A 13309-nucleotide genomic window follows, 5' to 3' on the forward strand; every position below is an offset into this window, starting at 1 on the left:
TCTTTAATGCACTTTTTGTTTGAATGTCCAACATTGAATTCTTTTAGAACCATTCTCCCAGGAAGTAATGATACTGAAAGATCTTTTCATGATTGCTACCAACAGTTATTAATAAGGAACGGATTTTTATGTATTTAAAAATGCCAAATATTTAATTAAAATATGCATTTATTTTCGTCAATTATGTGGAAAATATGTGATTTTCTTAAAATATTTTCTGTAATATTTAAGTAAAATGGACATTTTTTTTTATAAAAATGGAATTCTTTTTTGGGGGGGGCAAGAAAAGAACATTTTTACAATTTATAATAATTTATTAGGAACAAAATAATTTGTTTTTACAAGTTATAATGATTTATACAACAAAGAACATTTTTACTATTTATAAAAAGATGTGTTAAATTTTCAATTTTGAAAACTTCACTCTTCGAAATTGTTTGCAACCACATGAAATTTCAAATGTTGGAACGTAAAGTGACGACGATCTGGGCGTAAGATGGACTTGTAACGACTAAAAGATCGTTCAACATCTACAGATGTTATAGGTGCCTTGCTGAAAGAAGTTATCTCGTTGGTTGTAAAGGGTACACGATGTTCTGAGGTGACTTCTGTTCCACTGATAATATCAGAAATCTGGCAGATGGTCTCCCACCCCTTGTTCTTGCTCAGTACTTCTACCAGTTTTGATCTGATCAGATCTCCCTTACTCCCAGGTATTCCTTCCACCTTTTCGATGACTTTTTTAACGTTGGACACGTTTTTTGTCAGTCGAACATTTTGGGACTCAAGTTGGGTAATGGCTTGTGCAAGAAATACGCAATTGTCAGAAATGAATGCAAGGTCGTTCCTTAAATTAGGTTTCTCGAATAAAGACTTGGCTGTATTTATCGCTACTGCTTCGTCTTCGAGATGTGAAAGGACATTCTTGATTTTATTGTAGTTTTCATAGTAATAGTGAGCTGCTTCCAGCCAAGTACCCCATCTTGTCAATATTGGTTCTGGTGGAAGGCACAAGTCTGGATAGAGATCTTTTAGCATTTTAATGCGACTTGGTGCTTTTAAGAACACTTTTTTAACCGAGGAGATTAAGGAATCTACGTCACTGAACAAAGATTGGACAGTTTCTGCTACTCGATGCAAGGCATGAGCAATACACGTCACATGAATTATCTTAGGATAAAATACCTGAATTAACTTATTAACAATTACTTCAATCAATAATATTGATCAAGTATTTAATTTTGGATGTCAGGCAATAAGATGTAGAAGTTTTATTTTTAAATTATTGGTAGTTTAATTATTACTTATAAATATTTTAAATTTTTTAAATATTAAATTCTTTTAGTTTTACGATGCATTCTTATTTTATTTTTTAAGTTTGAATTATGTATTTATGTCTGAAGTTCAGTTTAATATTTAAGTTTATACAAAGTTCTATTCTGTTTGTTACCTTTGATGGATATCATTTCATTATTATTATTATTTTTAATTTCTTTTGTTTGTATAACTCTTTTGTTTTATTAAAATTATTATGTATTAATTAATGTTAATCGGGCCAACTCTTTGTTTAAAGTACAGTGTACTATAAAACAATAAATAAATAAATGAAATGAAAAATTTAAAAAAAAACGGAAAAAACACAGAGAGTGATTCGTAATCATAACAATCACAATTTTGATGGCCCATAAAATTATTGAATGCAAAAATAAAGGAGTTCTCTTTCTCGGTGTTTGCGAGCAAGGATGTAAGAGGGTGTAGAAGCTCGTCAGTAAGTTTTACGGCTGCCAAAGTGGCCTCAGGTTACTGGCAAGTAGTTTCACGATTGAATAAAATGTTTACTCCCAAAGTCAAGTAGTTTGAAGGGACTTTAGAAGGTAAAAAGGGGAAAAAGCAAAGACACATCAGTGTGCGTATCATACACACGCGCGCACACTCTCTCTGCAAAAACATAGCCAAAATGGTTGCCATAGATGGTGGGGGATTTGTAAGAAAGTTTTAGCCAAGGATATGACGTTCACTTGGGTGGTGGTTGTGAGCCACGCTTCCCATGTCAAAAGCCCAAAGCACAGAGCAAGGAAGCCCCTTCTGCCTCTAACGCGCCACCTCCTCTAGCGCACCTCACCATTCATAAACTCCTGACGACCACCTTTATGAGCGCAAATCTCATTGCCACTCACTCACACAGTGAACATTTTTATCACTCAATCTTAAAAACAAGTTTGTTGCTCTGAACGAGTCAGAAGAGTGGCACGACGAGGTAAGATAGGGGAAGAAATACCACTGTGGAAAACCTTTTTATAGGACGGGTACTTTACACGACCACTCTATCAAACAGTTCACAACTACCAATTCCCTTGTATTAGCCACTTCACTCTTCGTCTTATTGAATCCAATTTTTCTTTCCCTTCGCATTTACTTTACTGTCTAAGTAAAACGTTAGATGAATTTGGGTTCTTATTCTGTATCCTAAACTTATTATTACGTTTAGAAAATCTGATTCTCAGGTTTAGATAGATACGTAAAGGTCTTATGGTGACATAGCTAGTTTTTTTAATTTTTTTTTATAACCAGTTAAGCGCGTTTGACGTGTATACACGTCAAACCAAATCTCTGTTACGGTGCGTTCGACGTGTACTCGTATACTCGTTGTGAAAAATATAAAATTGCCATTAACTATAAAAACTCGAAATTTTAATAAAATACAATAAGAATATTATTTGGTGGTATGTTTCCTTTATCTTACCAATAGAACTGCCAAGTATTTTATATGGGGGGGGGATGGAGGGAGCCAGCCAAATGATAAGTGGTTGGTACATGTTTGGTCCCCGCATTAGAGATTGGGGAATTACGCACACAAATAGAAGCTCTCAACCCTTGTGCAATGCCCGTTTTTACCTTAGATAGAGGTTCAGACCTCAGTTTGAGCATGATTTCATTTTGCACAGAATTCAAAAAGCTCTTTTCTTCCTTGTAAAAGCTCTTTTGTCCCTCTAGTTAACTAGAGGCAATGCATACGTGAAGCGGTGCAAGATTTTGAATGAGCACAGAGAATGCTCTGGTAATCTCAAGCCCCAGAGAGATTGCAGAAAAATTTCTTGCAGTGACTATTACGACTATTGTAAACTTTTGGTTGTTTTGCCCTGCGTTCATACACGTGTATACACGTCATTGTCTGATTTTAATACCGCACACTGTGGAGGGTTTTTTTTTTAAACTACGATAAATTCCACGCTTAATTGGTTTTAAGGCGCATCAACATCTGAGGTTGTTGGCGTCCGGAGCTTTTTTCAGTGTACTGCCTGCCTCCGGACAGTAAGTAAAGTAAAGTAATTGCCTATTTTTTCAGGCAGGCTTTACGTCCAATTACCAATTAGTGGACGGAGACGACTCATACCTTACTACCAAGTTCTCATATCAAAAATTAAATAAAAACCAAGGCCAAGACCGAGAATCGAACCGAGTACCACAGTACATAGTAGCTTTACAGGTCTCGTCTCTAACCGCTCGGCTATTGTGGCGCGTATGCCGACCTTCGGACAGTATGCTCTCGTTACAAAGAACACTGTACATCACCGGATAGTAAGCTATAAGAAGCTCCTAGGAAGTGAAAATCTATAGGTCAGCAACTAGATTCGAACTCAGGTCCTCCGCGTGGGAATCCAACACGCTAACCGCATAGCTAATCGCTTCCATAGCTAGTTGCAAGGTAGCTGGAAATAGATAGATAGATAGATCATAGAATTACACGCATGTAATATGCTATTTCTGCATCTTCGTGAAAAATCTATCAACCATGATGACCTGCAAGTTTACTATAACCATGGCTATGTCAATGATATGTTAGCAGGAGTCTGACGCACACAGATACAATATCTTAACACTGCTTTGCCAATCCGAAGTCAATTTGACTCCAAAAAAAAAATAGGAATGGTCTCTGTTTCCCCACATCTCATAGCTATCCCGAAATGCTCTTAGATATGCTATCCCCACTCTCTTCACCATTCGATAGTCACGAGCTGAAGACCGTGGAATTCTTAGTTTACTTTTTGCAGATTAATTTACTTGAACCATAAGAGTCATTTTGACTCCAGATTGGCATTACACGTAAATATATTGGAGTTATTTCGACTCCTGATTGGCAATATAAGTAGATTTTTTGTTATTAACTTGACTCCAGATTATTGCCTAAATGCTAATTTGATAAATTTACATAACTTTCATAGAAAGTATCAAGGCACAAAAAAAAAGCCTCTTTCTAGAATTAATTTTCTGTCCGAATTGCAGCAAAAACTTCCAGCGAATTGGGTAATTTCCGATCCGTGTCAACAGCGCACAGTAATTGTAAAAATAGTGAATGTAATTAAAAAAATGAAAAAGTCCCTGATCAGAAGGCAGTCCAGTCAGGATTCTAGAAAATACTGAAATAACTGCGATCCTAAGTTGAAGTTAATTCCTTCTGCGTGAAATGTTAAAGCCGATTTGTGGGCAAAATTTGTTTTTCCGTTCTTAATTCCAATTCTTTCTCATCCTTTAATGCAAATTTTATTATTAAAATTGAAATCAATGTAAAAAAAGATACAAATAAATTATGGAGTCAATATGACTCCACATTGGCAATAACTGACTAAGTTCGAGCATTGGCAATGCAGTGTTAATGCGCTGGGCATAATAGTGAGCTGGTGAACTAGGAGAAATTAAGTGTGAATTGTTCTAAAAATAAAAATAAAATAAAATTAAATACTCTTGTCAAAATACTATAATTCAACCAAATTTTTCGGCTACATCTAAATGGTGACAAGTGAATTCAAATGAATGCTAGAAATGCGCACTCGAATAGGAATTCCACAAAGTGCAGACCAAATTCACTACGCCAAAACTAGAGCCGGCAAGAAGATGTAAAGTCACTGATGCCCAAAAACTGAATAATAACTGATCGTATAGTCCAGCGTTTCCCAAACTATTTTGGTAGTACATCGTGCTAAATTGTACCACTTCGTAAAAGTGATTGCATTTCGTGAAATTTGTTATTCCAAGAGTGCTATTTTATTAACATTATCTTTATTTGTATAGAGATACCAATGTATCTGTTACAAAGGAGTTCAAGTTCATGTTCACTTAACAAACTTTGTAAAGTGTAAGATCTTAGATTTAAACCTTTTTTTAAATAATTAAAAATTGCATACACATTTTTCACTTCAAGATTATAAATTAATTTACAAAGTTCTTTAGGATTATTATATTTGTTTATACGGAGTGGGATTCTAAAACCTTAATAGACTGGGCAACTGATAAACAATTAATGTTTCCAGCTCGCAAGGATAGCTAAGTCGAAGATCAAATGCATGCTGATTTGTTTTTTCGATATCCACGGAATCGTCCACAAAGAGTTTCTACCTCAAGGTCAAACGGTCAATCAACACTTTCACCGAGAGGTTCTTTAAAAACTTCGAAAAAGGGTCATTCGTGTGAGACCAAACATGAAGAACAAGTGGGGTGTTGCATCACGATAATGCTCCTTGTCGCACAGCAATTTCAATAAACGAGTTTTTGGCCAGTAAAAACATTCCTGTGGGCTCCTCAGCCTCCTTATTCGCCTGACTTGAGTCCTTGTGACTTTTTTCTCTTCCCGAAGCTAAAAAATCACCTCAAGGGAACTCATTTTGGGACAGTCGAAAACATTCAAACGGGTAACCGACCAGCTGAAGGCTATTCCAGTATCGGGAGTTCGAGCACTGCTATGAGGAGTGGAAGAAACGTCTCCAGCGCTGTGTGGCTTCAGAAGGAAGTTATTTTGAAGGTGACAATATAGAATTGTAATTCTTTTTGAATAAAAAAATTTAAAAAAATCAGTCTCATTACTTAATTTACAGACCTCGTATTACACATTAAACAATGATCTTTGGGGTTTGATTGTATAAATTACATTATTGATTTTCAAATTTAATAACATAAGGGCCACCCGATGTTATTTCAGAAAGAATTCTTATAACTTGAAAAGAAATGAATTTATCTAAATATTGTTGACCAACATTTTGTAATCAATTTTGAGAATTCCAAAATACATTAAACATAATGTTATTTACTTTATTTAAATCAGTTAAGTGCAAGTGTTCCCTGCTTTATTATAGAAATATTAGGTTTATGATAAAAGCATTCTAATGAGCAATTCTAATTCTAGAAGGGGGTTTGAAATCCAATTATCATTTGTGTTTTCGGGTTTTGGATAATACTCCATGAAAGACAATGTTAATCCTGTTAAATGTGCTATTATATTCTCTCGTATATCTTGAGACAGACCAACCTTATTACTGTACATATTTTTTTTGAATTATAGGAAAAAAGTTTCTAATGATATACTTTTTATGTCCGCCATTATTGATTACTTTTTGTGTACCACCAACCAGCAACTCGCGCACCACAGTTTGGGAAACGCTGGTATAGTCGACCTGCTAAGTAAAGTTAGGTATGGCTCAATGTAACTGGTTATTCGTTACTCAGTTACGTTTCTTTCCCCAGAATTTTATGAATTATGAATTTTTAGGATTTGTCTCAGTAACAGGATTCAAAAAAGGCTGAAACGTGGTCCTACATTGGATCCAAAAGGACAACGTAAGAGGGAAGAGGTTAGCACAGAAAGAAAATAAGATGTTCGCTTATAAATGCATTTCATTAGTAAATATCTCCAGCCAGACATCGCGAGAGCAAGAATGGAATTTGGAGAAAAAAGAACTGCATGTTCCAGGGCGCCAATAACCTTAGATGTTGACGCACCTTAAATCATAAAAAAAAAACAAAAAAAAACCCTGCATGTTCCAGTTCTCGAAGTCAAGAAAGTGGCCAATAATGGACAACCCTCTGTAGTTTTATCCCTTATCAGAAAGCTTCCAACTAGTTTAACTGCGTTAATTTCAGGTTAACGATTGGTGCTTTCAACTTATGGTAGTACTCAACCTAGTTAAGGTAGTAAGAACTCGCTTAACATTTACGTTAAGTGGTGAGATAAAGATTAGGAATCGATGAAAGTCGAAGACAATCGACAAGACGGTAAATGGTGAACCTTTCACACAACACAGTCTAATGTTTGCAGTTCTCATCATCTACTATCATCACCTGTAGCGCTAATCATCTTAAAACAATTTGAGTTTCAAGACCTCTTGTTAGTTATTTCTTCTAGATAATCTCCTTAACAAAAACTTACAGTTTAAAAAGTTAAGTATAAGGGTTGATTAAACACCAAAAGGTACACAAATCAGCAAGTATCCATCATTTCATTTATACTTCATTGATATTATTTAAGTAATTTTACTGCATTAACTTTTCCTTCACATTTTTAGAATTTATTAGATGTCACAGACCCTTATGCTGGCCATTTTCATCTACAAAATATTTTTTCAAGACTGTAGACTAGATTGTAATAGTATCTATTTATCTATAATAATCAAACTATTAATTACAGGTTAAAAAGAAAAAAAGTATGAGGCTAAAAAGTTCAAAAACTTTTCTAAAAAAATGTTTACTCCAACATACATTAATGATTTTATTTTATTCATTTTTTTATTTTTATTTTTAAATAAAAATCGTCGGTTTAAGTTCATTCTTCGATCAAAGTAATTGTTATTTTATGTAGGAGTCAAACGTTTGTAATAATAAGTAATAAATAATCTGACTTTATCGCAAATAATATAGTTTTCTTCAATTACATTCTCAATCTAGGTGTTCTTCCCACAATGTTGTATATATGTAATATAAGTGGCCGACTCTAACTTTGTCTTTTTCTACTTTAACATGCATGTGTATATGACTACTCAGAATAATTCATAATTCATTTTATCATAATTATAATGAAAAAATATTATGAATAACTGGCCAGCATAAGGGTCTGTGACATCTAATAAATTCTAAAAATGTGAAGGAAAAGTTAATGCAGTAAAATTACTTAAATAATATCAATGAAGTATAAATGAAATGATGGATACTTGCTGATTTGTGTACCTTTTGGTGTTTAATCAACCCTTATACTTAACTTTTTAAACTGTAAGTTTTTGTTAAGGAGATTTTTGTACCTTTTGGATAGATTTTTCTTTTTGTCTATTTTGCAAAGTTACATATCTGCATTTTTGAGAAAGCGTTTTGAATAAAATAGGAAGGTATTTGTGCGTAAATAGCAAAAATTAAACTGCGATTTCAGTACTTCCTTTTAAGAGGAGCAAGAAAAATAAACTGCGATTACAGTACTTCTCCCTAAAAGGCAAAGAGGCAAAGATTTTGAATCGAACGACAATTCATTGATGTAAATCGGTTCACTCATTGATAATTTTAACGATTGCAGTACTTCCTCTTAGTAGGTGTAAGAGCATGATGGCACTTCACAGCCATGTAGAGGAGCTTTAATCACTTCTTCGTGCTAAATTTTATCAAAATCGAACTAAGCTTTGTAGAAATATTGGTAATAATAGTTTTAGAAAGGGCCTTATTTGGGAAGGGCAAACTCCCCTCCTTATGAGGCATAGCGTCGAGACCTTTAAAGTGCAAATCTTTACAAACTTTCGATTCGAATGACACTTCATTCATGAAAATCGGTTCACGTCTCGATAATTTGAAACGATTGTTATACTTCCTCTTAACAAGTGTAAGAGCAGATCGTCGCTTCAATGTTATGTAGGAAAGCCCTAACCCTATCATCCTATCAAATTTTATCAAAATCGGGCCAAGATTTACAGAGAAATTAGAAATAATAATTTTTGAGGGGGCCTTACATAAAGGGGGCTAACTCCTCTCCCATTCGATGTACAGCGTCGAGACCCCAAAAGGCACATCTACATAAAATTCCGACTCGAATGATACCTCATTCATGAAAATCGGTTCACGCGTTTAGGCGCTACGCAGTTTACAAAAATGGTAACAACAACAACAACAAGAACAAGAACAAGAATAAGAACTAGAACAAGAACATTTTTTGAAAAAGCCGTTTTTGCTCATTTTCGGCAACTTTTTTCTCAAAACCAATTAGATCTGGGTTGTTGCAAAAAAAATTACAGTTATAAATGAGGGTTTGCCCTATAATTTAAAGAAAATTTGGGAATTTTATCTTTTATAGAAAAAGAGAAAAAAATTGTCAAAGTTGGGTGTTTTTCAACGTTACGCTTTTTCGTGCACTTTTTGATGATCAACCCTTATACAACTGTCCTACCGGACAGTTTTAATTCAATTTCTTAATTAATAATTAACGCTCGCAGCACTTTGTAAATAAATTCAATGCTCAATTGTTAACAAGTCTAACGGACACGAAGTCTATTCTTTAATTTAAACTCTTTACTAGGTTAAGTTACAATCATAACAATTCTGTTACAAACATAGGGTTGCCAACTCTATAAAGTTCCAAAAAGAAGGACACCCTAAAAAAATTAGGTACAGCTCAGGGCGGTCGACAGGATTTTGGGGCCCGGGAATACACAGGGTGTTCAGCATAAGACTACCGTTACTTCGGAAAGCGATTCTGGGCGTCATTTGCAACAAAAAATTCTATATAAACTATGGTTCGATTCGGCTCCATTTTATAGATATTTTTAATTTTATGTTTTTTTAAGGTACTACTACTTTTTAGCAAATGGTTGTCTATATTTCTCAAACTATTATAGCTGCAGCAATTTCAATAAGCTCATTAGAAAGAAGGTTAAATTTCCTTTTAAATAAGCTAATTTATATTCCAAAATAATAATATTAAGTATTTCACTTTGTGGCCCAAACATAAGGAATAGCAACTTTCTAATTATTTCCAAAAATTTTGACTTCATTTTTCTCAAATATATTACATGTTTAAAACTTGCACTACTCATGAAAAACATCTACATACAATCACCTTTCAAAAGATATACAATGCATTGGGGTTAATTTTAAAAATTAATGCAGAAATCTCTGATTAATTGCAAAAAAAAGTAGGCCTCAAAACAGCGTCGGCATTATGAAAGCAATTCACCTACCATAAGAATATAACTGATCAGAATCATTAAATCCAGTACGATTTTTTTTCATTTTGTTGGGTTTCAAAAGGGCAGTTGGCAACCTTATACAAAAATAATCATCTAAATGGTTGCAAAAACAGGAACGTAAAATAGTAAACAAAAAATTATTAAAAGAAAGTAAAAACTTCCAAATCTGAAGAAAAATTTGCGAATTATAACTTTGAGAATTGCAGTAAATGAAATTATGTGAATATGCGTATCAGATTATTGGATATCGCTCGGTCTCTAAATTACAAAACTATCCGAGAATTATCCGCACAAAAAAATAAAAAATAAATAAAATAAACTGAGGTAGTAGACTAGAACAAACATTAATATCACAACCTCAACAAATTTTGATCTAGTAGTGAAATTGTGCCAAACTGAGGAAAATTTAAGACCAAATCTTTGTCTATTATTTCAAAATTGGTAATGTAAATATCAACACGACTTATTTCTTACTGCTATTCTAAGTTTTAACTTATAAATCTTCCTTCGAATTTGGATTTTTTAAAAAAAAATTAATATTGCTTTCATTACAAAATTAAACTGTTTATTTCAAGGTACCAACCTGTTAGAAGATTCTAAAATGTATTTTTGTTTAATGACCTCTTCAAAAAGCCACTCAACATTCAAAATAGATAAATTAAAATTAAAGTTTATTGTTTTTCTTGTTATTATTTGATTTATTAATTTGTGAATTCTATAATTTATACACATTTAAGCAATTTATAAGTTATGTATCTTTTTAATTGAATAAATACTTGATGTTGTTTCCCTGAGCTACATCTTATTTTGTTTTCTTTTGAATATGAGCAAAAGAAATGAACAGTTTATGTACTATTGAGTGTCACTTTCATTTTTGCTTTTTAAATTCACTTACAGTGGTACTATGTTTAATTTCAGTATAAGTTTGTTTATTTCAATTACTTTTGTATCTTAATTCTTATAGTATAGTAAAAGGCTAACTCTTTCTGTTAAGATGCTACTTTGTATAATACAGAAATAGATAAATAATATAATTGAATAAAGACTTCTATCTTTCACAAAGCCCCTAGAGCCTGAATGACATATGCGCCCTTTGTAAGCAGTAACCGTCTTTAAAGAATCCTAGAAAATCGCATAGGGCCCCCCCCCAAAAAAAACAGAAGAGTACTATGCACTCACTGCTGCAATTTTACGGTGAAAGCAGATAATTGAACAATGCATTATGCACTCAGCACACGTTAAGCATTTAAACAGACGCTTTAGTTTTGTGTAGCTTTTTTTAAACACCAGACAGGCGATTAGTTGCTGTTTATCGCCACTTGTTCCTTCAAATTATGTCTTTCTTTAATCTTAGTCTAATCTCAGTATGGAATTAACAAGATGTTGATTTGTGCTCATTTGTCTCTAAACCAAAAATGATTTTTTCCAAAACACATTAGATCAGCAAAAATGTAATACAGCTAAAAATGAATGTAATTTTGAAGTTATTTCCATTGCGTATCAACTGATCCAGTTGCATAATGCCTTTATCATTTGTTTTCTCTTAGAAATGCAACAATAATATGTGACAAATCAAAACAAGGCTTTGCAGTGAAAAATATTGAAAAATAATTCCCTACGGGGATAAGATACGCCATTTTGCCACAACATTCTCTAAAAACACAACAATCTACAATTTGTGTTCAACGTTCAAAAAGCAAAAATCGCATTGTGAACAAACACACTTCTTTCTGTAACTGCAATTTGCAAACTTTCTTTTGTAAATGAATTTTGGATAGTTATTGTCCATTAAAACCGGATGGTGTAGTAGGCTAACCATCCACACAAGGACGCCCATATTAATCTACATTCCTATTTCATGTCCCAACAGATTCAAATCATATAATTTTGGGGGAGGTTAAAACTAAAAGAAAAGGTTTTCTCAAATTTATAACTTCATGCTTGTTCCAGCCTGTAGAACAGTACCTTGCTGTGAGGTAGCACTTTGGCAGGAAGCTTAAACACATCCCTTAAGTATCATTGGCTTTGGGCATTGCCCTTAAGTATCATTGCCTTTGGGCATTGGCCTTAAATATATAAAAAAAAAAAATCACTTCCTTTGAAATAAATTTTTAAATAAAAGTGATAAGCGGAAATGAAGTAAAATCCATTTTTAGTCGATTTCTGGGAAATACGAGTACATCATCTGCAGATAGTGGTTTATGGTTGTAGTGGCCACGACTAATTCACCTGAAAGTTTTCTGGAGCTGGTGGAAGGATCAGCTTTTTTTACTTCTGGTGTCAGAAGTGCTGAATCTGAGATTGCCTTAGGGCAAACCTACATTCCAGGCTCAAAGTTATCCTCTATAAATGTTTTTAGACGGTGCTACGCTGTGTGAATTTAAACGGGTAGCGAACGCGTGGTATTAGTAAACTTAGCAGTTAAGTAGAACAAGCAGGCTTCCAGATCAAGAGAATGAAATCGTAGACTTTTGCTGCTTCTAATTAGTACTTTTGATGGTTCTTGTCTGTTCGCTCTCGGGTGATGATCTGGGTTGAGTAATGTGTTGACGCTATAAAGCAGGGATGGCCAACTTTTCTGTATATAAGATCTACTTTTCACCTTAAAAGTGTGTCGCGATCGACTTGTTATTATAGGCGTAGTCTAAGGGGCGAAGAAGGGGTGTGAAATGCATACTATGTTTATACACTGTGTTTCAGTATAAGATGCATTCCAGCGAGGTATAGGCTCATGAAGAAAATAGTTTTTTATCAACTGCAATGTATAAGTTGTTGTACTATTTGTTCGTAAATACAAAAAAGTTGTTATAAAAAAGCACACTGGCTGATAATATGATTTCAATATTTCACTTTCGCGTTTTTTGGGGGGGCTAGGAAAATTTATCATGAAAGAATAATATGACTTACTTTTTGCTAATCTATCATCAATAGCTCGCTGAGTACACCTCGTAACTGAAATATAGATATACGGCTTATCTACCTACGTAATAAACCACAACAATAATTATTTAAATGGCCAAAAAACTCACATCCAGGGGAATTAAAAGAACATGGATAATTATTAACAATATTTATTAATTCAAAGTAGCTACAGATAAAGACCGATTTAGAATTTAGTTTTTTTGTATTCTACAATCGCTTCAAAGTCCATGGTATACGGAATTCCACCCCAGACATTGCGACCAAAACTGGCCTCGCGATCGACTTGTTGGCCAACCCTGCTATAAAGTGTTTCTTTCTGCTTAACAATTATATTAATTTATTGATCGAGGAATTTCCAGAATCTGTTTTATGTACGAATTCTAAGAGCTAAATAAAAG

General features: G+C 33.7%; 1 protein-coding gene across 1 annotated transcript in view; it reads right to left on the minus strand.

The window, feature by feature from the left end:
* Positions 1-13309, minus strand: part of LOC141461801 (homeobox protein orthopedia-like) — a 112384-nt gene that overhangs the window by 77367 nt on the left and 21708 nt on the right. The window lies entirely within an intron of this gene.

This window comes from Rhodnius prolixus, unplaced genomic scaffold, assembly GCF_049639745.1.
Source record: "Rhodnius prolixus isolate KJV_2025 unplaced genomic scaffold, Rpr scaffold_12, whole genome shotgun sequence".
Taxonomy (NCBI): domain Eukaryota; kingdom Metazoa; phylum Arthropoda; class Insecta; order Hemiptera; family Reduviidae; genus Rhodnius; species Rhodnius prolixus.